Source organism: Marmota marmota, unplaced genomic scaffold (genome assembly GCF_001458135.2).
Source record: "Marmota marmota marmota unplaced genomic scaffold, marMar, whole genome shotgun sequence".
NCBI classification, from domain to species: domain Eukaryota; kingdom Metazoa; phylum Chordata; class Mammalia; order Rodentia; family Sciuridae; genus Marmota; species Marmota marmota.
In genome coordinates, this window is record NW_025999945.1 from 7,773,392 (window position 1) to 7,795,267 (window position 21,876).

The following is a 21,876-nucleotide window of genomic DNA, read 5'->3' on the forward strand; positions in this document are numbered from 1 at the left end:
GAATACCCTGGATAATAATGCCATGCACCGTGGAACAGCAGTCCCTCAGGATGGTAGGCAGTGGTGCAGGGGCATGTTGGCTTTATTATGAAGTTCCATTATTAGACATGAAATAACCAAGAGAAACTATAGGTGAAGGTGGTAGCAAAAGTCATAATTTAGTAATTTAATAAAAATCATTGGAGTTTAAGCAGGCCATAGTAAGTCAGTCCTCTCTTCCTCCTTTGAATTTGAAAACATTAGAGATTTAGATGATTTATGAAGATTAAAGCATTAATTCTATTACTGGTAGAACTCACTTGGACACTGTCATATAAACATTTCAAGTAACCAGTGGATACATTTTGCCCTTTTGGGGCAATGTTCCTTGGGAAGATACCAAGACGGGAACAGTAGCAGGTATGGGGGTCCCCACTGCCCACCACCTTCTAGGGCAGAAAACAATGGTAGGTGGGACCAGACATAAGATTCTAGGAAAGGGACTTGAACCATTGAACTGTGAAGTGTTCAAGCTACATTAATAAACAGCAAGCACTTGTCTGGGGAAATTTGAGTTCAGAGTCCTGCCAGCTCCAGGCTTGGGTCTGGGGATCATGATCACTTCCAAGTTTATAACAGCAGGCAGTGTCCATTCCTCACCATGGCAGTGAAACCCTGCAGCCACTTAGCAGCTCCACTCTTCTCACAGCCTTCATCCCTGGGGAAACACAGATTTTCTCCTGGCCTGCTGAGAAGGCTGGGTCCAAGTCTCGGGATTGGCCGCCTTAACTCTGTGCTGTACCTTATTTGCATCCAACTCTCTTTCTGGAAGACTGATGAATGGGAATCTGTCTTAGACAAATGATTCAGGGCCACATCCAAGTGAATTTCCTACTGCTTTGTCCCCATTGTCCTAATTTCCCCAGACCTTCCAGTGGCAGGGATAGGGTCTGCCCAAGTATGTCTACTGGTTGGAGGAGAAGAACACGTATGTGTCCCCAAACAGGATGCCATCAAAAGGAAAATCCAGAAAAGGCTGAACTTTTGTCCTTCTTCCAAATCACCAATCTGCTTAGCCATTCACCTGCCCTTAGGGAAGGGAGTAAAGGCTCCAGGAACCTTCAGAAACATTCCATGGATGCTGCTCCCTCCCATGGAGGGAAGCACAATGGTCTCTGTGGAAATGTGCGCAGATCAGAAATGAACTGAATCTAACAGTTCTGGAGGTGGATGGATGCTGGTGAGTGCTCCACAATAATGTTCCTGTTTGAATGCCATCGAACTATACACTTGAAAATGGTTACAATAGTAAATTTTATGTTATGCACATTTTAGTAAAATAAATAAATGTAAAAAACAAACCATGTTTTTGAATTTCGTTTCTGCTTTGTTTTTGAATAGTTAAAATATTCACGTGATTTTAAATGTAAAGAAAACAGAAACAGCCCCTCCACAATCTGTTCCCTAGCTAATCCATTTTCTTCTCCAGAGGCAAACAATAATACCAGAATTTTGGTATTCTTCCAAAGAGATTTTATGCATTCACAAATAAATACATTTTTAAGAATGTCTTTACACAAGCAGTATCATATTTTACACACTCTCCTGCAATTTGCTTTTTTAACTTAATGAAATTTCTTGGAGAATGTTCCATATCAGTACATCAGAGTTTCAGCATTCGTAGCTACATATTTTGTCAGTGCCCAGATTTCCACAGTTGATTTATCCAGTTTCCCCTGTGGTGCAAAACCAGATGTTTCAAATCTTTTGCTATTCTAAACAGTAGATAGCCTCTCCTGTGTCCTTTCTCACCTATACCAACTCATAGAAGAGACATGGAATTATCTAACTATGGTTTTAATAGTTTTTGATACAGGCAGACTTGACTGTTGAGTAGATATCAGGAACATGCTATTAACCGACAAGGACCTCAAATATGACAAGTTGTCCAGAAAAGCAACTATATGCATCCCACTCAGAGACCGTTGCTCCACATGTTTGTATGTATACAAAGGTAGGGAAACTACAAAGTAAACCCAAGAAGATAATGTTTATTTTTCAAAACAGCAACTCTTTTTAGCAGAGGTCTGGCTAGTCCATAACATTTAACTACCTGATTATAAGTGAATTTTGTTGAAATAATTCCTTGCATTTTCCCAACCATGATTTCCCATATTTCTACCTAGACTACTCATTTTGTCCTATGACAACAAAAGAATCCTGCTGAGTTAGCCAGAGAGCACAATAGTACCTGTGTATCATAGGTGACGAAACAGAAGAACAAGGCAAGTTGCAACTTGTCCAAAGTCACCCAGCAAGTTCATAAAAGTACCTGAATTAAAATCTAGATCAACAACCAAATCCTGTGCTCTTTCCACTGTTCTATATTGTCCTTTTCCTCTAGTGCTCAAAAACAAATGAACTGAAGTGACCCCACTGGCCAGGAGAGCTCACAGTTTGAGGGCTGTTATTTGATGCTGCTACTCAAGAAAGAACCAGAGGTGAATTTTGAGCAAAATGAATTTTTCACATTGTGCATACCAAAACGTTATGAAGTATTCAAAATCTCCCCTATGCGATACAACTCAGGGTGATATCGTCTAGAACAGAGAAGTCTAGCACTGCATCCAGAGACCAGAGATGCCAGATAATAGGGATTGTGCTGGATGAAAGCAATTCTGGATTTTATATATGGTCAAGGGGAAATATACTCAAACTCTGTACTTAAGAGTCATAGTTGATAGAAACAAAGAATTCTTAGAAGTTGGTATTCTCAACCTTGATCTAAGAGAAAGTCTATTCTGAGCATTCCAACAAATTATCCCCAGAGCTCACTGAAGTAAAACAATAAAAGTTTACTTCTCACTTCTGTTACAATTGGATGTGGTTGTATGGGGCAAGGGTTAGAGAGGCTCATGCAGCGATGGTTGTGACAGGGATCACATCTGCCCACATCCCATTGGCCAGGGCCCAGCACTGCCTCCCACTGCCGGAGAAGCTGGGAAATGAGTTTTCCTCTGTGTTCCATCAAAATGAGAATTTGGGTGAACACATAGCAGTATCTCTGCTTCATCAACATAAACTGGTTTGGAACTTAAATGGTAAGAGTCTGAAGAAATCAGCAAATACGTGAGAAAGGAGCAGCAATCTGAACAGGACCAGAGAGAGAGAGAGACATTTGCCTATAGACAAGTCTGGGGTTAAAAGGGCGTGGAAATTGATTCCAGAACTCCACCGTATATCATTTATGGCTTGTGGGACATGGAAGCGTGTTAGGGTTAACTGTGTAACAAACTGTACCTAATTCTTATTTCATAGTTGGAGTCAGTCATTCCCCATTAGCCTTTTTGCTGTCTTCATAAAGTCACGGGTTAAAGAGCCCCACTAGGTACTTCTGACATGCTGTCTGGGCTGGCAGAGTCTTACTGGCAACGGAGGCCAAGATTCCTAGTCCAGGGACGCTGAGCAGGGAGGGTGGGGTTCACTGAAATGGGGCCACCCTGGCCAGGCTTCTTCCTGTCTGCGATGCCGCACGTTTCACTTGCTTCCTGGAAAAAAGCAGTGAATGAGCAAGTGTCGACCTCAGGGTCCCTGGCAGAGTTTTTTTAAAAAAAAAAAACAAAACACAAACTGTGACAAATCTCAGGGAAGCTGAAAAACAAACAATCATAACAGAGGCAGCCCAGCCACTATGAAAAGAGCTTCGGCTTCATTACTTCAAACCCAGATTCCTGTGAATCTGGCAACCACCCTACATCAAGATAAATATCTGTCTGCCTGCCAGCCCTCATGCTTAAAAACATAGGTAAGCTCTATTCTCTGAAGGATGAGCCTCTAACCTCAGAAACGTGAATGTCCAGAAGGGAAGGTCTGTGCAAGGGAGAGAAAGAGAGAGATTCAGAGCTGGAAGGAGGCAGCTCAAGTGGATCCATGTTATACATAACATTATATGAAACTCTAGTTAATTGGGCTGTAGAGAAATCGGAACCCACAAGTAACTGACATCAGAACGGTTTGAAAGGCTCCCAGAAGATCTAACCCTTGCTGGCTCTGTAATCACCAGCACCTGCAAAGCTCTGTCTTGCAGAGGAGAGAGTAGAACACACCTGCCAGCTGACATCTGCCTGGAGGAAGGAAAGACAGGGCTTCAACGCAGAGCATGAGAGCACTGGCACCTCTTTTGCGCTCGGCTGTCAGGCTCAGTTGCACTGTACAAGGGTCTGCCTGTCAGCCTGCACTGAATCCCACTGAATGGTTCCAGGGCTTACTATCTGCACTCTGTTCTCACAGACATGTTGCCCCTACCTCTGTGCTCCCAGAGGAGTCTGGTTTCTATAACAACAGACCTCATGCCCCCAACCCACCCAGCGTGGTGTGGTGTGGTGTGTGTGGCCCACCTGCCAATCCACGCTGACTTAGTCCAGCCCTTAGCCTGGTCCCTCCAGACCTGCAGCACCTGTTTCTATCCAGGCAACATGCTGATCATCAGTATTTCCCAAGAGTGGAAAGAAGAAAATGGAGACTCAGAAAATACATAAATAAAGGCAGAGCTTCTCTAAGGCATTCTAATCTTGGAGCAGTTTGTGTTTCCTTCTCTGCTGCTTTATTTGGTACTTATAAGCTTGCAGCAGGAGTAAGAAGGCAGCTGTCATTTGGCTTGCTCTGATGTGTTCCCAATCATCTTTCAGAAGAGAAGCTGAATTCAAGATTTTTAAAAATCTAGGAGCAGATTTTAATGCATTTATGGAGGTATACCTTTTGTGAGTTTTCTTCTCTTTCATGTGTAGGTTTTTCTGAGAGACCAAATTGGGGGAAGAGAATAGGTAGGAAGTTGTTCTGTGGGCTTGCAACAATCTGGAAGAAATAAGAGCGCACAATAGAAACAGGAAAATCTTCAAGATCGTGCTTTTTATTTCAACAGGATTCACATTTGCAGCTGTCCTTGTAAACAGAAGAACCACGTGACTGTTGTATGCTCTGAAGGAGCTAACAGACCTGCCTAATTCCGATGCAAAAGCAGCGGTTTCTTGCTGTAGGTTGTAAGAGCAACTTCCCCCCTGCAGCTGTAAGGCCTGTTAAAAGCATTAGTCCTCTGAGGCTAGTTCCCTCTCTACCAATGGTAGTTGCTAAGAGCAGGTGACCTTACAAACTGTTTTAGCAACGTTTACTGCTGGGAAACATTCTCTTGGGAGCTTTAGAAGCTGGCACAATAAATCTTTGTACCCACTTTGTTTATATTCTGAATAAAAACTTCTGCACTGAAAATGGGAGATTTTCTTCAAGCAAATATAACTGATGGAATAGATTCCTTGCATGTAGCATTGAAGGTGTTAAAGTAATAATAATAATTGCTTTTCTTTTGATAAGCCTTAGAGGTTCCAAAGGTCTCTCACATTTCATATTCACGGTTACCATGCGAGGTAGGCAGGGCTGACCTTGACTGGCCCCCTATCAGAAGCTCAATGGGTTAAATGGTTTGCCAATGTCACAAGGAAACTAGTTGGCATGAATTGCAACCCAAATATTCTGACAAATAAGTTAGCGGGCTTTCTATCCTTCCATTCTGCTACACTTCAAAGATAATCCTGTGGATTTAAAAAAGGTAATGGCCACTCATGCACAAGCCCCTGGAAAATCCACAGACTGATGAAAGGAATCTATTTTGGTGATTCAAGGAAATATCGAGCTGCCAATTTTAGAAAAAGCAGCCAATGCAAATAAGCGTGATATATTCATATATTCATCCATTTGAAAGAAACCTGATGGCAGGAATTTTCTCCCAACAAGGCAGATTCTAGAATGTACAGCCTCAGTACAAATGCATGTCATTCTCTGCAACCTTCATGCTTACAGGGAGACCACAGATTCCTTGAGCATGAAGACTGGCCAGAATCTGAGATAATTTAATCTCAACCCTATGTTACAGGGAAGGGAAGCAGGTTCAGAGAACAGTGCTTTGTTCAAAATCACTTTTGTAATAGGTATCAGAAGTAGGATGAAACCCCAGATCTTCAGACACCACACAGTTCAGAGAGATGCCTTGAGGTTCCAAATCACTAAAGCACCACTCTATTACACTCAGTTCAGTATTTAAGCAGGTGAGTGAAGTAAGGCTCTTTAGCTGGACCTGGAGCAAGGAAGGCTGAAATCAAAGGCCTTTGACTTGCTCAAGGTTGTTCTGACAGTGGGTGTTCCCCAAGTGCAGACTCTCTGGAAATCAATTCCATCTCTGCTTTGCCCTGGGACCTCAGGATTAGAATGTGGAGCCAGGGCTGGCTGATGCTTGGTGTGGTATGACGGCTGGGACAGGGTTTGGCCGCGTGCTTCGGTGCTTTCTGCATTGCTTAGTTTATCAGCCAGGGCACAGTATGAGCCCCAGAAAATCCAGGCCAAAGCAATCCTAACCCATGTAGCACGGGGTTGTGGAACCTATTCAGGGGCTTTCTCAGAAGGCTTTCCAAGTCGTCACCAGTAGGTTTGTTTTCAAACCTGGGTCCAAAACCAAACCACTTATAGTTATGTCAGCAGGTTTGCCCAAGGTGTCCCTGATTTGTTGTCAGCAGGCTCCTAAAAGAAACACAAAGCTCAGGACTGGCAGACCCAGCAATGGCCTGAGAACAGGGTCAAGGAGAAACTTCCCCCTCACCTCTCTGCTTTAGGAACTTCATCAAACAAAACTGTACTGGGTGGGGGATTGCCCCCACAGAGAAGGACATGCTGTGGTGTGCTGCTCTGACTCCTCTACCCTAGGACCCTGGCACATGCCCTCCCACATGTCAGGAATGTGGCCCATGGGTGGCCCATAGCTGAGTCCCTTCCCAGGGATTGCCCTTGGTCAAAGGTCACTGCCTCATTCAAGGTTACCACCCCTTCCCTGGAAACAGTCTTGCATCCCACAACTGATCAATGTAGGGGTACAAAATGTTGGTTTTTAGATTAATTTGGTATATTTTCAAATATCAAAAATTCAAGGAACTCTACTGTTCCTTGAGGGATTGGCTGTGGGTGCAACTTTGGCCTCTACTGAGGTCTGCCTCCCAGAGTCCTTTATAGGTGTAAGTGCTCCCCGGTAAACTACCTGCATGCAAATATTTGTCCCAGAATCTTTTCTCCAGAGAACTTGACCTACCAAAGACACACACACACACACACACACACACACACACACACACACACACATTTTATCAAAATTTTGCCTCCTTTGAGACCAAAATCTTGATTCTTGTCTTCTGATGGAGACTCCTCCAACGACTTTAGAGCAGATGCCTAGGAGGCTGCTTTCAGACATCTGAAGAAATCTGTATTTGTTCCTTATGGCTGCTACAACAAAACACAACATACTTGGTGGCCTAAAACAAAACACATGTATTCTGTTATAGTTCTGGATGTCAGAGTCTGAAATTAGTTTCAATGAGCCCAACTCAAGGTGTCAGCAGGACTGGGCTCATTTTGGAGACCAGACAAAGAAACCAATCTCTCATCTTTTCCAGCTTCTAGAGTTGAATGTTTTGCATTCCTTGGTTCAAGGTTCCCTTCTCCATTTTCAAAGCTAGCAGCATAACATTTTCTATAACGGCCACACTGCCTTATTCTTCTTTGTCAAATCTCCCTCTGCCTCCCTTTGGGAAGGATGCTTGTGACTGCATTTAGAGCCTACCTGGATAATTTTACTTCTTGATGCTAGAACTTGCTAGAACTTCTCCCCCTCCTTGTTTTTATTTCTCCTTCTATTCCTTTACCCCCTAAATTCAACATCTGCACTCCCCCTGGAGACTCTGTTGTGTGAATGGAATAACATTATCAGCACACTACATCACTGGGGAGGAGGGAAAGGAATGAAATTGTAGTTTAAGCCCAATTGGCAGAAGCCTGTGTCACTTCTATAAAGCATCCTCTGTCAACCTAGAATGATACTGCATGACCCTTCAGATAGGGATCTAGAAGGCTAATCTTCTCATGCTTATTGGCTGGAAATAAGGCTGATCTTAAATTCTGTTGATTCCAAGAAACGTTCTGCAATCTCACCATTTTTTTAAAAATAGGTTGTTTCCACTTCTTTTATGGACCTATGTTAGTTTTCTGTCACTTCAATGAACACCCGAAACATATCTACTTAATAAGAGAAAAGGTTTATTTTGACTTACAATTTTTAACGTTTCTGTCCCTGATTGATTAAGATCTGTTAATTTAGACCTTTGGCACAGCATCGTATGACCAATGTGTGTGGTGTGCCCAAACTGTCCACTTCATGGCAGAGAGAAGAGGAAGACTGGGTTCCCACAATCCCCTTTGGTGGTACATCCCCAGTGACCTAAAGACCTCCCACTAGGCTCCGCCTCTTAAAATTTCCACCCCCTCCGGAAAGCACCAAACTGAGGACTAAGCCTGTAACACAAGGGCCTTTGAAGGACATTAAAGATCAGAACTAGCAGGACCATATAGCTTCATCTACATATTTGTCCCCCCTCCCCAAGAATGTGAGCTTCTTTCTACATCTTTCTGTCCCAATACAGCAATTATTCAGGATCTACCTGAGTGAACATGGCCTCTGCAGAACTCTGCTACCTATAGTCTGTGAAATGGCCTATCATCCCAGCCATCCTGGCTGTGCCACACACAAAGGACAGGCCCTCAACACCCAGTGACATTTGGCAGTCAAAGGAAACTTGTGAATGCAATCTGTAAACATGACAGCCAACGATGTGACCCTGGGGAAAGCCCTTCACATGGGTCTTTCCTTGTTGCTTTTATATTTAGTACAAATAAAAAAACCTGCAACTATTTTTCTCAGTGGTGGGTTATCAAACAGTAATCAAAAAGAGTAAGAAATAATTGTTATTTTCTCCCTATTCGGGCATATACTCCTTAAATGTGTGTCCACTTCTACCTGACACTTAGCTCTCCCATGCCTGGCTCATGGGATATGCACAAATATTTATTGTACTGAAAAAGATTCAGAAGGAAAAGACCTGAATATCTATTCTCAGTTCTTAATTTTTTTCCTATATTTAAAAGTTTTTAATTAAGAAGTATTTCAACCATATAGAAAGGTGTAGAAAAAGAAACAGATAACCATAAGCCTACCCTCTAGATTAAATATTTCCCCATATTTACTTCAAATCATTTGTAACAAAAGCAAAACCAAAAGACAGCTAAAGCCACAGCCCCCCTTCCCTTTCATCCCTTCTCCATCTTTCTTCCACAGAGGAACCTCTGCCTGAAGTTGGCATGAGTTATTCCCACGCATGAGTCTGTACTTTCAGTAGATATTTATAAATCCCAAGCCACATTTACTATTGTTTTTTATGCATTCAGAATTTACATAAATGGCATCGTATTCTTTTGCAACTTGCTTTTCTTACCCAACAGAATATTTTAGAGACTTATTCTAAATTCTATGTTGTATGGATACAATGTAGACCTAGCTTGTTCATTTTGACTGCTTTTCTGTTGCCTTTTAAAATTTTTTTAATTTGTTTTAATTAGTTATACATGACAGTAGAATGCACTTATGCACTTTGATATATCATACATAGATGGGATATAATTTCTCATTTTCTGTTGCAGAATCATATTGGTCACAAAGTCACATATATACATACGGTAATAATATCTTTTTCATTCTACTATCCTTCCTATCCCCACATCGCCTCCCTTCCCCTCCCATCACTTCCCTCTAACTAATCTAAGGTAATGCTATTCTTCCTTAGTGCTGCTGCCTAATTGTGAATTATCATATGCATATTAAAGAAACATCCGGCCTTTGGTTCTGTGGGATTGGCTTATTTCACTTAGCATGATATTCTCCAACTCCAACCATTTACTGGCAAATGCCATAATTTCACTTTTCTTTAAAGCTGAGTAATATTCCATTGAGTATATATATATATATATATCACATTTCTTTATCCATTTATCTATTGAGGGACACCTAGATTGGTTCCATAGTTTAACCATTGTGAATTGAGCTGCTATAAACATTAACATGACTGCTTTACTGTAGTATGCTGACTTTAAGTCCTTTGAGTATGAACCAAGGAGTTTCCATTGCTTTTTGAGGAAAGATTAGTTATTGCTTTATTGTCATTTGTTTCCAGGAACATGCTTGGGCACGCATCTTTGTACTTGTGCACATAATTTCTTAGGGTAAATACCTAAAAGTAGAATTGCTAATTAGTAGGGAATATAGTTCTTGACCCTCTTCAGTATTAGCAAATTGCTCTCACAAGTAGTTGTGCCTATTTGAACTCCCACTAGATGAGAACTTTCTATTTTCCTGCATCTTTACCATCCCTTGTGGGGCTTTTAAATTTTTCCAGTCTGATAGGTGCAAATGGTATTTAATCATTTTAATTTACATTTCCCTAATTGCTCATGGGGGTAAGAATTTAAACATGCTTACTAGCCAATTTTATCTCTGCAGGGTGTGTGTGTGTGTGTGTGTGTGTGTGCACGCATATGTGAGAGTCTTTCTAATCCTGTGCTCTTTTCTTATAAATTTGTAACTATTTATTGTGAAGTTATTCTTTGAGTTGCAAACATCTTTCTCAAACTTTACCTTACCTTTCAATTTTGTTTATGTTATTTCCTATTATAAATAACTTTTAAATTTTATGTAGTCAAATTCATATGTTTATTCAAGACTTTTCTCTGTTCTTTATTTAATAAATCTGTGCCTAACTATATTTGAGATATTCTCCCACACTGTTTTTTAAAAACTCTAAAATTTTTGCTCTCCCATTTAAATCTTTATCCATCTAGAATTTACTTTTGTTGATCTGGAAAAAATAGGGAACTAATTTATCTTTTTCTAAAGAGAAAGCTAATTGTCAAGCATAATCCAGAGTTTCTCAGTATTTGAAATGCTCATGGAAAAGTGGGTCAATTCCTAGAATCTCTATACCAGTTTGTCTATCCCTACACCTGTACTAGAATTCTAACATTAGTCTAACAAAGTGACAGGTCTTAATAGCTGGGGATGTGATTCTACTTTTTTTGGTTTTTACCTTAAATTTGTTTTGACATTCATTAGTTCTTCCTCATCCAGTATTTTAGGACCAGCTATTGGATTCCTATGAAAAGCACTATTGTCAGTTCTGTGTATCTATAATTGTTATCTGAAGTATTAGTTTAGCTAATACTTCATCTCACAAATTTTGATCTACAGTTTTCCCATCATTATTCTAGTTTTTAAAATTTTCCTTTATGATCTCTACTTTGACTTTCTAATTATTTACAAGTATTTTTAAATTGGTTCTTTTTTTTAGTTCCATTTTTGTAACATATTTCCAATGTTGTTGGATTTGAAAGGGAATGTGGTCTGTATGATTCATTGATTTGTTATTTTTAGATACTTGTTGTATGACCAGTTATGTGGTCATTCAAAAAATAAATTCAATGTGTATTCTCTAATTTTTAGGCTCAGGAAATGTTATGTTTGAGTTATTAAATATGTGATTTAAATCTTTTACACATTTACTAATAATCTTGCTTGCTTTAGGTATTTAATGTTGAGCATTGTGTAGACAGTTCACTGAGATTGTGGCTTTCTTTATATATTTTTAATTCCAATCATTTGTGGTTTATATATTTTCAGACTGTATTATTAAAAGTCTATGCTCAGAATTTTTTGGTCTTTTTGAGGGGGGTCCCTAGCTTTTTTATGTGATAATTTCTCCTCTGTTTTCACCTCTTCTTCCCCCTTAGAAGCAACAGGCCCAGGGCCCTGACACCTTTGCCCACCCCCATCCACTCTATTCCTGAATTAGGGTTTTACAGCACACCTTTGAGAAGCAGATGATGCCAGCTCTGCCTCAGGATACCCCTTACTTGATTCCCACTGCTCTGGGGAATGTTTCCATTAATTTTGTGATTCAAACATTTACCCATCTCCAGGATTTGCTAAAATCGGAGGATGAATTTTATTTTTCATTCTTCTTTTGGATGCTTTGTAAGAAATACTGATTTTTTTTTTTTTTGCCACCATCTTTACTCTGGTACTTTGACTTAATAAAGCTTAAAGTTAATCAATAGCTCTGCTCTCCTCCTGGGCACTACTTTAGAACATATTAATTCTGATCATGCCTTCTTGTATTACAAGCTCTTGTCTAGCATTTTAGTTACACCTTGCTTTTACAACCTCAAAGCTAATCATCATCAGATGGATCTACGCTTGTTTAGACTTACCAGTCTCTGCTCACCTTTGTTTCTTGCTTCTTGTGCTTTCTCCCAGAGTAGAGTTTTAGCATTTCTTCAGCAGGGGGGCGGGGGAGGTTGTGAGTAGTAATTTATTTAAATCTTTGCTTATCTGATGATATCTTTATTTTTCCTCTCACTCTTGGATTTTACTTTAGCTGAGAATAGAATCCTGAGGTGTCAATTATTTTTCCTCAGCACTTTGAAGTTGTCTCATTACTTGTCTCTGTTGTTGCCACAAAGTAGTCAGCTGGCAATTTAATTCATAGTTGTCTAAATTTTGATTTCACATGCTTAGAAGTAAAACCAATTTTGAGACCAGACTTTTAGAACAAGTACATATGTACATACAGATCTATATGTTTGATTGTAGTAATAGGTACATAATGTAACATATAAAATAGAAACATAAAGGGATATATATATATATATATATATATATATCCATCTTAAAAATCTAATTTATTTTGTTCGTATAAAAAGGATTTGCTTTTCCTAAATTGTTAAAAGTTATACTAATAATATGTTAAAGAGCTAAATGCAGATATAAATGTTTTGAAATATTTGGTTTAATATCACTTTAACATAAAGTAATAGAAACCTCTGGTTTTATGTTTGAATTATTTTGATAATTGATTTCAGTGATTATAACTACCAATAACTACAAAAAATTATTACCATACAAAAACACATAAATGTGAGAATACATGAGGAAAATGGTAACTTCACTTACTAAATCATGATACTTATTTTTTTATGACACTCATTTTTTAAGCCCCATTTACCAATTTCAATAAAGTTTTTTTTTTTAAAATTCAACTTTAGTTCTAATTTTCCCCTGATGTCAATCAATTGTTCTTACAAAGTATTTGAAGTTTGTTGCATCTTTACGCATTTAAAACAATATGTTCAACCTTCTCCACTCTTCATTTGGAAGAGTTGTAGACTGGTTAGAAATTCTGTTTCCAAATATTGTTTGTGTTCTATTTTTGGAAAATATGCAGATATAAGATTTTTTTTCCTCCTTCATCAGTAACACCTTTACATTGTTTTGGTGACAAAAACTAATTACAGAAGTATGGAAAATGTTTGACATCCTCAACAGCTGGAATCACTTTTGCTAGCTCTCTGTGCCACTTGAGACAAAATGCTTCCGTTTTCTGTTTCCCTCATTTGAAAAAAAGAGGGCTAGCAGATGAGCTCTGAATGTTCTACCAGTCCTCAGGTGCTAAGATGCATTCCTCACCCACCCTCACCCAGCCCAGCAGAAAACTCGGCCCTTGGGGTAGATCCAGTTAAGTGAGTCATCGCATATCTTGTGGGAGGATGCTGTAAAGGCGCCAAGAAAGGAGGATAGTCATGTGCAAATCTGGATGAATTTCCAACAAGTAATCCAAAGAAAAGAGCAAGGCAAAAAGAATATGTAAAATATCACCCTGTTTGAATGTTTTTAAAAATCTATAGATGGATGGATGTAAAGTTACTTGTATAAACAAGTTTGGGGTACAGACTGTTTAATGGTTATGAGAAAAGGGACTAGGTACTGGACGCACATCCTCATTCTCTCTCTTTTTGCACCTTTTTGAAGTATTTGAGTTGTGTAATTCAGCACATGTTACATTATACACAAACAGAAGTAAAATTGGTCCTCTATACCTAGGGGCTCTGCATCTGTGAATTCAACCTGCTTGGGATTAAAAATATTCAGGGAAAAAATTGCATCTGTACTGAACATTCAGTACATTTTTTTTACCTTATCATTATTCCCTAAGTAATATTGTAAAACAATTATTTACATAGAATTTACATTCTATTAGATATTATAAGCAATCAACAGATGATTTAAAGTATGTAAGAGGATAAGTGTAGATCATATGCCATTTGATACGAGGGACTTGAGCATCTGTGTAGTTTGGTATCAACCCCCTATAGATAATGAGGGGATGATGGTGTAAATATGTACTTTGTGTGTGGTGTGTGTGTAAAATAAGGTCATATATATGACCTATATAATATATGATATAATATATATTATATACCATGCATGTTTTCCACACTGAAAACAGAGTTTTCTCAACAGACTATATGCCTTTTTTCTGCCTTGTTTTCTTCTTAATACTTTTCTGTTTAAAAAAATTTTTTAAAAATGTAGAAAAATGTAAGACCTGATAGTATACCTGTATCCGTTTCTTAGGACTAAATACCAAAAACTGAGTGGCTCAAATACCAGAAAAGTGTTATCTCCCAGTGCTGGAGGCTAGAGGTCTGAAACCAAGGTATTGGTAGCACTGGTTTCTTCTGAGGGCTGGGAGGGAGAATCAGCTCCGAGCCTCTCTCCTTCGCTCATGGATGGCATCTTCTCTGTGTGTCCTCATGTCATCTTCCCTCCATGTGCATTTACATTTCCAAATTTCTCCTTTGTATAAGAACGCCAATCATATTGGATTAGGACCCACCCTAATGACCTCATTTTAGATGTGTTACCTCCAAGAAGACCTTATTTCCAAATAAGGTCACATTCTTAGGTACTAGAAGTTGGACTCCAACATAGGTTTCGAGGGGACACAATTTAACCCATAACAGTACCTACTATGATCATAATCCATAGAAGTAGAAGATTTTTTTTTTCTAGAGAAGGTAGCATTGGGCCACATTCTTGAAGGGTCTTCATCTTATAATAGGGAGAAAAGGAGTTAATTTCACAGCCCCCATCTTCTCTTTCCCCAGAACAACATGGGAAAATGAGACATTGAGAATGACCAGGACACTCAGAAACCTGTCTGCTTGGAAACAAATGTTTCATTCAATGCAATGAATGCAAGGAAGAACTTCTGAATACCAGGGGTAGCCTTGTGATGGAACTCAGTTATCCCACAGATAAACCCCCAGTTGTGGGGAATTGAGTCAGAAGCTACAGATGGGATCTTCCCTGGGTGGGAAGTGGACTAGACCAGTTCTCATGCTTCTGTGGAGTCCTGTCCAGTGCAGACACCCAAGGAGGGGGCTTTGGAGGGGGACAGGCATAAGAGATTCATAAACCAAAAACACTCCTACTCAGGGAGGAACAAAACCCCAAATGAAGGAAAGGAAAGTCCTCTCTAAATCCTGAAACAGTGAATGAGGAGACAAAGAGAGCAGGGAGGGAAGATAATCTGATGAGCAGGGTTTGATTCCCCAGAGCAGAGCTTTGCAGCCATATTTTCCCAGAGCCACAAAGTCCAGGCCCAATACATGGGATCAAGAGTATGAGAATTTTGGCCCAAGATGAATAAACCTGGTCTCAACAGCTGCCACCCACTCTGGAAATTCGTATGTTCAAAGAATGCGAGCACTTGAGACTATTTCTAGTTCCAGCTGCTCCATGGTATTAATAAAGGTCTAATTGCTCAAACCACGTGGAGGGGACCTGGTGTTCATTTTCCTGACACATGGAATATGTGGTTTGTAGGCTGAGCTGTCAGGCCCAGATCACCTCCAGACCTTGCCTATTGCAAGCACATTTCATCACCAGGGAGGGCTTGCTAAGCTCGGTCAATGGCCTCATTATGGCTGTTTGTACCCCTAACACCAGAGCCAACATGACAGGTTAGACTCCCCATCAAAGAATTGTGGCACCCAGCTTCTTCCAGACCCATTTCCCAGGTAATGTGATGTGGAGAAATTTCATCAAATCATCACACCTGAAGATGAAGGAGCCATTTACCTAGCATTTAGGTCATATTTATAAAATATTCCTAACTTTCACCAGATCATTGAATATAGAGGATGCCACATTGTAATTCAGAGACACTCTCTGTAGATAATTAGGCTTCCTTTTCAAACGGAGTTCAATAGGGGCCACGGTGTTGTAGTTACATGCCTGCAGGGAGGCATAAGTAGGCTCAGTTTCTAGGGAACAATGACCCTCTTCTTGCCCTACCCCACCTACATAGAGTGCTTGCTGTCTGTCCTCAAAATCTAAATGTATGTTACTACCCAATTGCTTCATGGCACTCTGTTAAAAATTCTCAAAAGCCTACTCATCAGTTGTCCCATCCTAGAAAATACCAAAGTCCATAAATGTGTGTGTGTGTGTGTGTGTGTGTATATATATATATATATATATATATATATATATATATATATATATATATATATCCATATTTTGATGAGGAATCTTCCTTTCTAAGTTTATTCACTTTTAATTTCTCTTTCCAGCTTGTGAAGAAGTTCTTTGAGAGAGTGTTGTTCCTTATTAGATCTCCCATGCAGGCTTTGGACTTTAATGAATTAAATGACTCTCATAAGGGACTCCATGGAAATATGCCTTGCTAAAGTGTGGGCCTGATCCTAGGGACCCACAGATCCCTGAGTTTTAAGAAAAGTTGGGCATTGATGAGCTGTGGTATATAGTGATTAAGAATCCAAACTCTGCAGTTAGACTACTGGGTTTATTTATATATCACGTGACCTTGGTCAAGTATCTTAATTTGCTGTCTTGGTTTGCTTACATGTAAATCAGGAACACTAGCAGTCCTTCTTCATAGGATAGTTGTGAAAACTAGGCAAATTATCATGAGTAAATGCTTTGCAATAGAGACCAGCCATTACTATTGTCTCCACTGAAAATGGTTAGATCAAGTTAAAATGGGGCCCTATTAGCTCAACATCAAGCTCAACATCCGCTCTCAGTGGAGGACAAATAAATGCTGAATTTGCATAGGTGTTCTTCAACAGAGCTGCACTGTGTCCAATGCAAAGAGGGCACAACATGGTCATAGAAAGATTGAGTATGGTTTCCTTTATGGGAGGGGTGCATATTCCATGACTCTGAACAGGAAGTCCAACTCTGTCTTTGAAGAGTCTTGGCCCACTGTAGCCAGGAGTTTAAAGAGACAGATACCCCTGATCAATAGAGAGCCCAGTGCACATGAGGAGAGACCATTCTTTGGTTAAGTAGGCAGCAGGAATTTTGCAGAATGTTTTTCTAGAGTCTAGCGGTGCCCCAATCTGTGCCGTAGCTAGCAGGGACAGCTAAAGCAGCTAGAGATGAAGACTGTGCTTTAAACCCAAGTTTGATAGAACTGCTAGCAGAGACAAATGCTGTGATGTACAGGTCAAGCTTAGCAACTGACATCAAGTCAATATGATGAAAGAGAATTCAGACATGAACACATTCAGATGTGATCTATGCAGACATATCTGCTTGGAAGAGACCACTGTGCTTACTGTGGTGTGCTATGATAAGCCCTCCAGATCCCCCCTCAGGGATGAAAGCAGCTCTTGCTCCCCAGCCTGGCACATGGCCCTCAGTGCCAGCTCTTTCTGGAATTGCCTAAGCTGAGTAGCCTCACTCAGGGACATGTTCCTTCCTGGGACGTTTTGATCCAGTGACTGACATACTTGGGACAGCCCTGAAGTCAACTTGTCCTTAGAAGTCCCACCAAAACAGTGAAGACTCCTGAGGGGATCCCTTGAGGTTTAGCCTATCCCTCTGCCCAGCCTTACTTCCGTCCTCTCTTTTACACAGCTGGGGACCCCAAGGACACACCCTCCTGATGAGCTGCCCCCTAAGCTCCTTCCTTAGGGGACTGTGAAACCCAGCTAATCGACACCTCACCTTTCCTATTGGTGAGTTGGGCCATGGGGCAGGGCTCTGGCCAAGGAGAGAAGGGCCAGGAAATTGCCCAGGGCTCTCCTTCCCTGTCACAGTGCCCCTGGGATCATTATGTGTAAAGTAGCCCAGACACCGCATGGAGTACTTGCATGAGTGGAAAGTGTTAAATCTCTGAGATTTGGCTTGTTTTTTGTTCTGTCTTGTTTTTGTGTTAATTTGTTGTTGTTTTCTTAATAAAGCCTAACTTACCCCATCTTATCGAGTGTATCCATATGCAAAGATTTTTCTAATCCCAGCATGAGAAACAACCAATCATTAATATTTGAACACACTTTAAAATATTGTTTGTCACCTATGTCAGCTGAAGTTAACTGTTAGGGAATTAACAGTTCATCCTCAGTTCATCCTGCATCATAGATTCAGTTAGTCTCAATAATCTCTAACAAATTCTTTTATTGTATTTATAAATTTTAGTTATTCTCAATGGTAATATTTCCCAATGAATCTTTTTCTGTGTCTTTATAAAAGTCTCAAATAAACCACTCAGCAAATAAACCTGTGCAGAGTGAAAACAACTGAGAATTGTAGTCAATATTCTGATTGACTGGAACGGAAAAGATCCAAATAAATATGAATATATAGATATGCACATGCTGATTGCCTCTTTAAACCAACACTAATTAAACATCCATTATTATATATATTATATAGATTATATATATATATTATATATATATATTATATATATATATATATTATATATATATATTATTATATATTATTATATATTATATATCCATGTGACCTGAATCTGAGCCTGTCACTGGGAGCCGGTGTGGTGGGGAGTGCCAGGTGCACAGGTGGCTGAAAGGAGGGACTACTCAGCATTGCCTGGGGAGGGCCAGGGAAGGCTCCGCAGAGAGGACCCCAAGGCTGCAACTTGAGAGAACATTTGTGGTTCACCAGGCACATGAGGAAGGAGAAGGTATTTCGGGTGCTCTGAAATGGCCCAGTACATTCAGGACAGGAGATGATAAGGTGACTGAGAGGGCAGGTCAGGAGGTGTGGCTGAGGTTGGAGAGGAAGTCCAGGCCAGATCCTAGGAGGTCTGTATGTGATGGCATGGGATTTAGACATTTCCATTTATTTTTTCATTTATTCACTGCTACATTTGTTCTGACCCTTTTAATTGTTGCTCTTCTGTGATGATTTATTTCTGAGAGGTAGAATTTGTGGACTCATGAACTTCAGGAATCACTGAAACTAATTTCCCACAGTTCATACCAGTCAAAAGAGCCCAGAGACTCTGAGTCCCCGGCTATCACATCACAGGCACTTAGTCCTGGCCCCTAAAGATGCCCCTAGCAATTGTAAGGATTCCTGAAAGAAGCTTTCTTGGGTGTGTTTAAGATGAAAGACTCTTTTACTTATCTAGGACTTTGCTGTCTTTAGCATGAAAAGTGTCAGAGCCCACCTCGACTTCCCACAGCCCAACAGAGGATGAACCAAATCTTACAGAAGGTTTAGGGATAATGGAAGGAGAAGTGGGCCTCAAGAGTACTTCTGACTTGCAGCAGCAGCAGCAGCAGCCAGCTCAAGCACACCTGCCAGAGCCATTCTGTGTTCCTGGTGCCAGGTCTCCCTTGTGAAAGAGTCCTGTACACCCTTCACCAGAAAGTTTGGGCCCAACTGTCAAATGGTTTCAGGAGAAAAAGATTCCTCTGTCCCTTGGGTTTCAGGACTGCTTCCCAGAGAGGCAGAAACTACTACTGCCACTCAACATTCATTCTCTTGTTTTCTCAGTAACAGTACTCTGATTTATTTAGAATGAAAAGTGCCCAGGTAAAAGACTTTATTTTTCAATACCTCAACCAGCTCTGGAAGTGTTTGAGGACTTCAGAGAGGCAATTTAAGGGAGAATGAGGAAGGACACACACACACACACTGTTTCTTTCCTCTTCCATTTTTCCTCCTTCCAGGCTACAATGTTGATAAGATAGCTATCCAGGGACCCTTGAGAACAAGCCATTCCTTAAGGCTAATTAAGAAGGAAGATAGAAAGATGCAAGTGCCCTTGAAGACCAAGAAGCTAACCAGTAGCTCTGACTGCCCGCTTCTAGACTTTCTTTTAGGAAGAGAAGTATGAAAGCCACTGTTATGTGGGGTTTAACTAATTACTCATATAATTGGCTGTTCTTGGGATGATTGACAACGGGAATTTTTCTTAAGGAGCAATTCTAACCCCTACCACAAGGGGGTAGGCTTGGCCTCAGTATAAGAACAGCACTGCAAAAACCCACCAACAGGACACTCTGTAATTCCAATTTCATCTTAAACTGCTGTGCTATTGACAGCAATAACACCAATCTGGTTGAGCCCTGCCAATCTCCATCCTATTCCTATATTCTGATATTTAGCTCCTGTGAGCATTCCCCAGAACCAAAGTAAGTATGCAGAGAAGTAGTTCTGACCCCAGTGAACACACAATTAGTATTTCCAAACCCAACAATGAACTTCTAGCCTAAACTGTATTTGGTAACTTGACACTTTCCTTGTTATTGAATGAGAAGGTACTTGCCTTACATTGGTGTAAACAAAGATACCTTCAGGTGTTGCTAGTAAAGGAAGAGTCTTCCCTGAAGTGATTGTTGAAATCTCTACTTCCTACAAGGTAGAAAATCACCTGCAGCATTTAAGTGACTACTTTTCCAATGTGCACTCACCAAAGTTTCCAAAATCTCCAGGCACTCAGTTTCAGTCCTTACTAGTCCGATGTGAGGGGAGTCGTTTATCTAATTCTCATTCAGGCAAAGAGCAAGCTGCTCTCTCAAAATGAAAGTACAGTAATAGTTCTATAAAAAACCCACCCACAACTAACCAACCACGGTGTTTGTGGTATGAGAGGTGGTTGGAAAACAGTCCTCTTTTGACAGTTTCCGATCACAACACTTGGTACTGTCTGAGCTCTCCTTTTCTATCTGGAGTTCACATCCCAACACTCTAGAATAAAGACGTGGACGTGAAGGAGAGCTAATCACTCTGCATGTCTTTTCTCCATCTCCTTCCGGACTGCACATTAGGTAAGAAAAACAACAACAATAAATGCACCTATAGAATCGTTTAAAGTACTTGAGAGCTATACACTTTTTCTTCCCCATCTCCTTAAAAGTCCAACTGAAAGTTTCTATAATAAAATCAGTGATCACAGGGCAAACTCAAAGAAGAAGAAAGGACCCAAACCAGCTACTCACAGAATGGAAACAGTATCTGCTTCCTCAAAGAGGGTTTTGCACATAAAAATATAGAATGCCTGCTAGATTAAAAAAAAATTTTTTGTGACATTGGGGACATACTTAGACTGACAAATTATTCAGTGTTTATCTGAAATTCATATTTAATGGAGTGTCTTGGATTTTATCTGGCAACCCTACTTGAGGGGAATGAATCTACTCTTTGTGGGGAGGGTGGGGGGAGAAGTACAATTTGAGCAGATTCTGGAATCTATCAAAGGGACTGCCCCAGGGAAAGTCACTGATTAAAAACAAAACAGCCACAAACCACCAGGCCTTGTATGTAGGTTTCTCAGAGTAGCTTATGTTCTTGTCATTTATCTTTACAGAGTCTCAGGTAGCCTCCTGCTCTGGGCTTATTGAGATTCAGTTAGGGACCCTGACCAACTGGCTGCCAACGGCAACTGAGGAAGACGTGTTGACTTATACCCCACATCTGTGTGTTGGGTACGTTAAGATGTACCTCTGCAGTGGCCTGGGGTGCCATGTGTCCTCTTGGTAGTGAGGCAAGCAACAACAAGGCCACCAGATGCTACCCCAATGCCAGCTTCCTTGTCTTTCAGGGGGCAGCTTGTACAAAATTATGGTAAGAAAAGGGTTTGTTTTGGGCCTTCCTTGGGTTTACCCAATGTAGAGGGCTCCTTCTACCAATTCTTTTTCTAGGAAAAAAATTTCTAAATGTGCTAAATCAAAACCCCCAGTCAGAACCCACTGAATACAGAGATATCAAGATGTGCCCTGTCTCCTCTGGCTCCAGTGAGGATATGGGTGGACCGTGCTCCATCGTCTGCCTTTTCCATCTGAACACTGGACTTT

At 40.4% G+C, this 21,876-nt stretch overlaps 1 long non-coding RNA gene across 1 annotated transcript; it reads right to left on the reverse strand.

The window, feature by feature from the left end:
• Window positions 1-1,433: 1,433 nt before the first annotated feature.
• On the reverse strand, window positions 1,434-20,607 carry LOC125616415. The gene is made up of 3 exons (XR_007347043.1): window positions 20,494-20,607; window positions 4,735-4,833; window positions 1,434-3,527 (listed from the first exon to the last, which is right to left on the reverse strand). It is a non-coding gene; the product is annotated as an uncharacterized LOC125616415 (long non-coding RNA).
• Window positions 20,608-21,876: the final 1,269 nt, after the last annotated feature.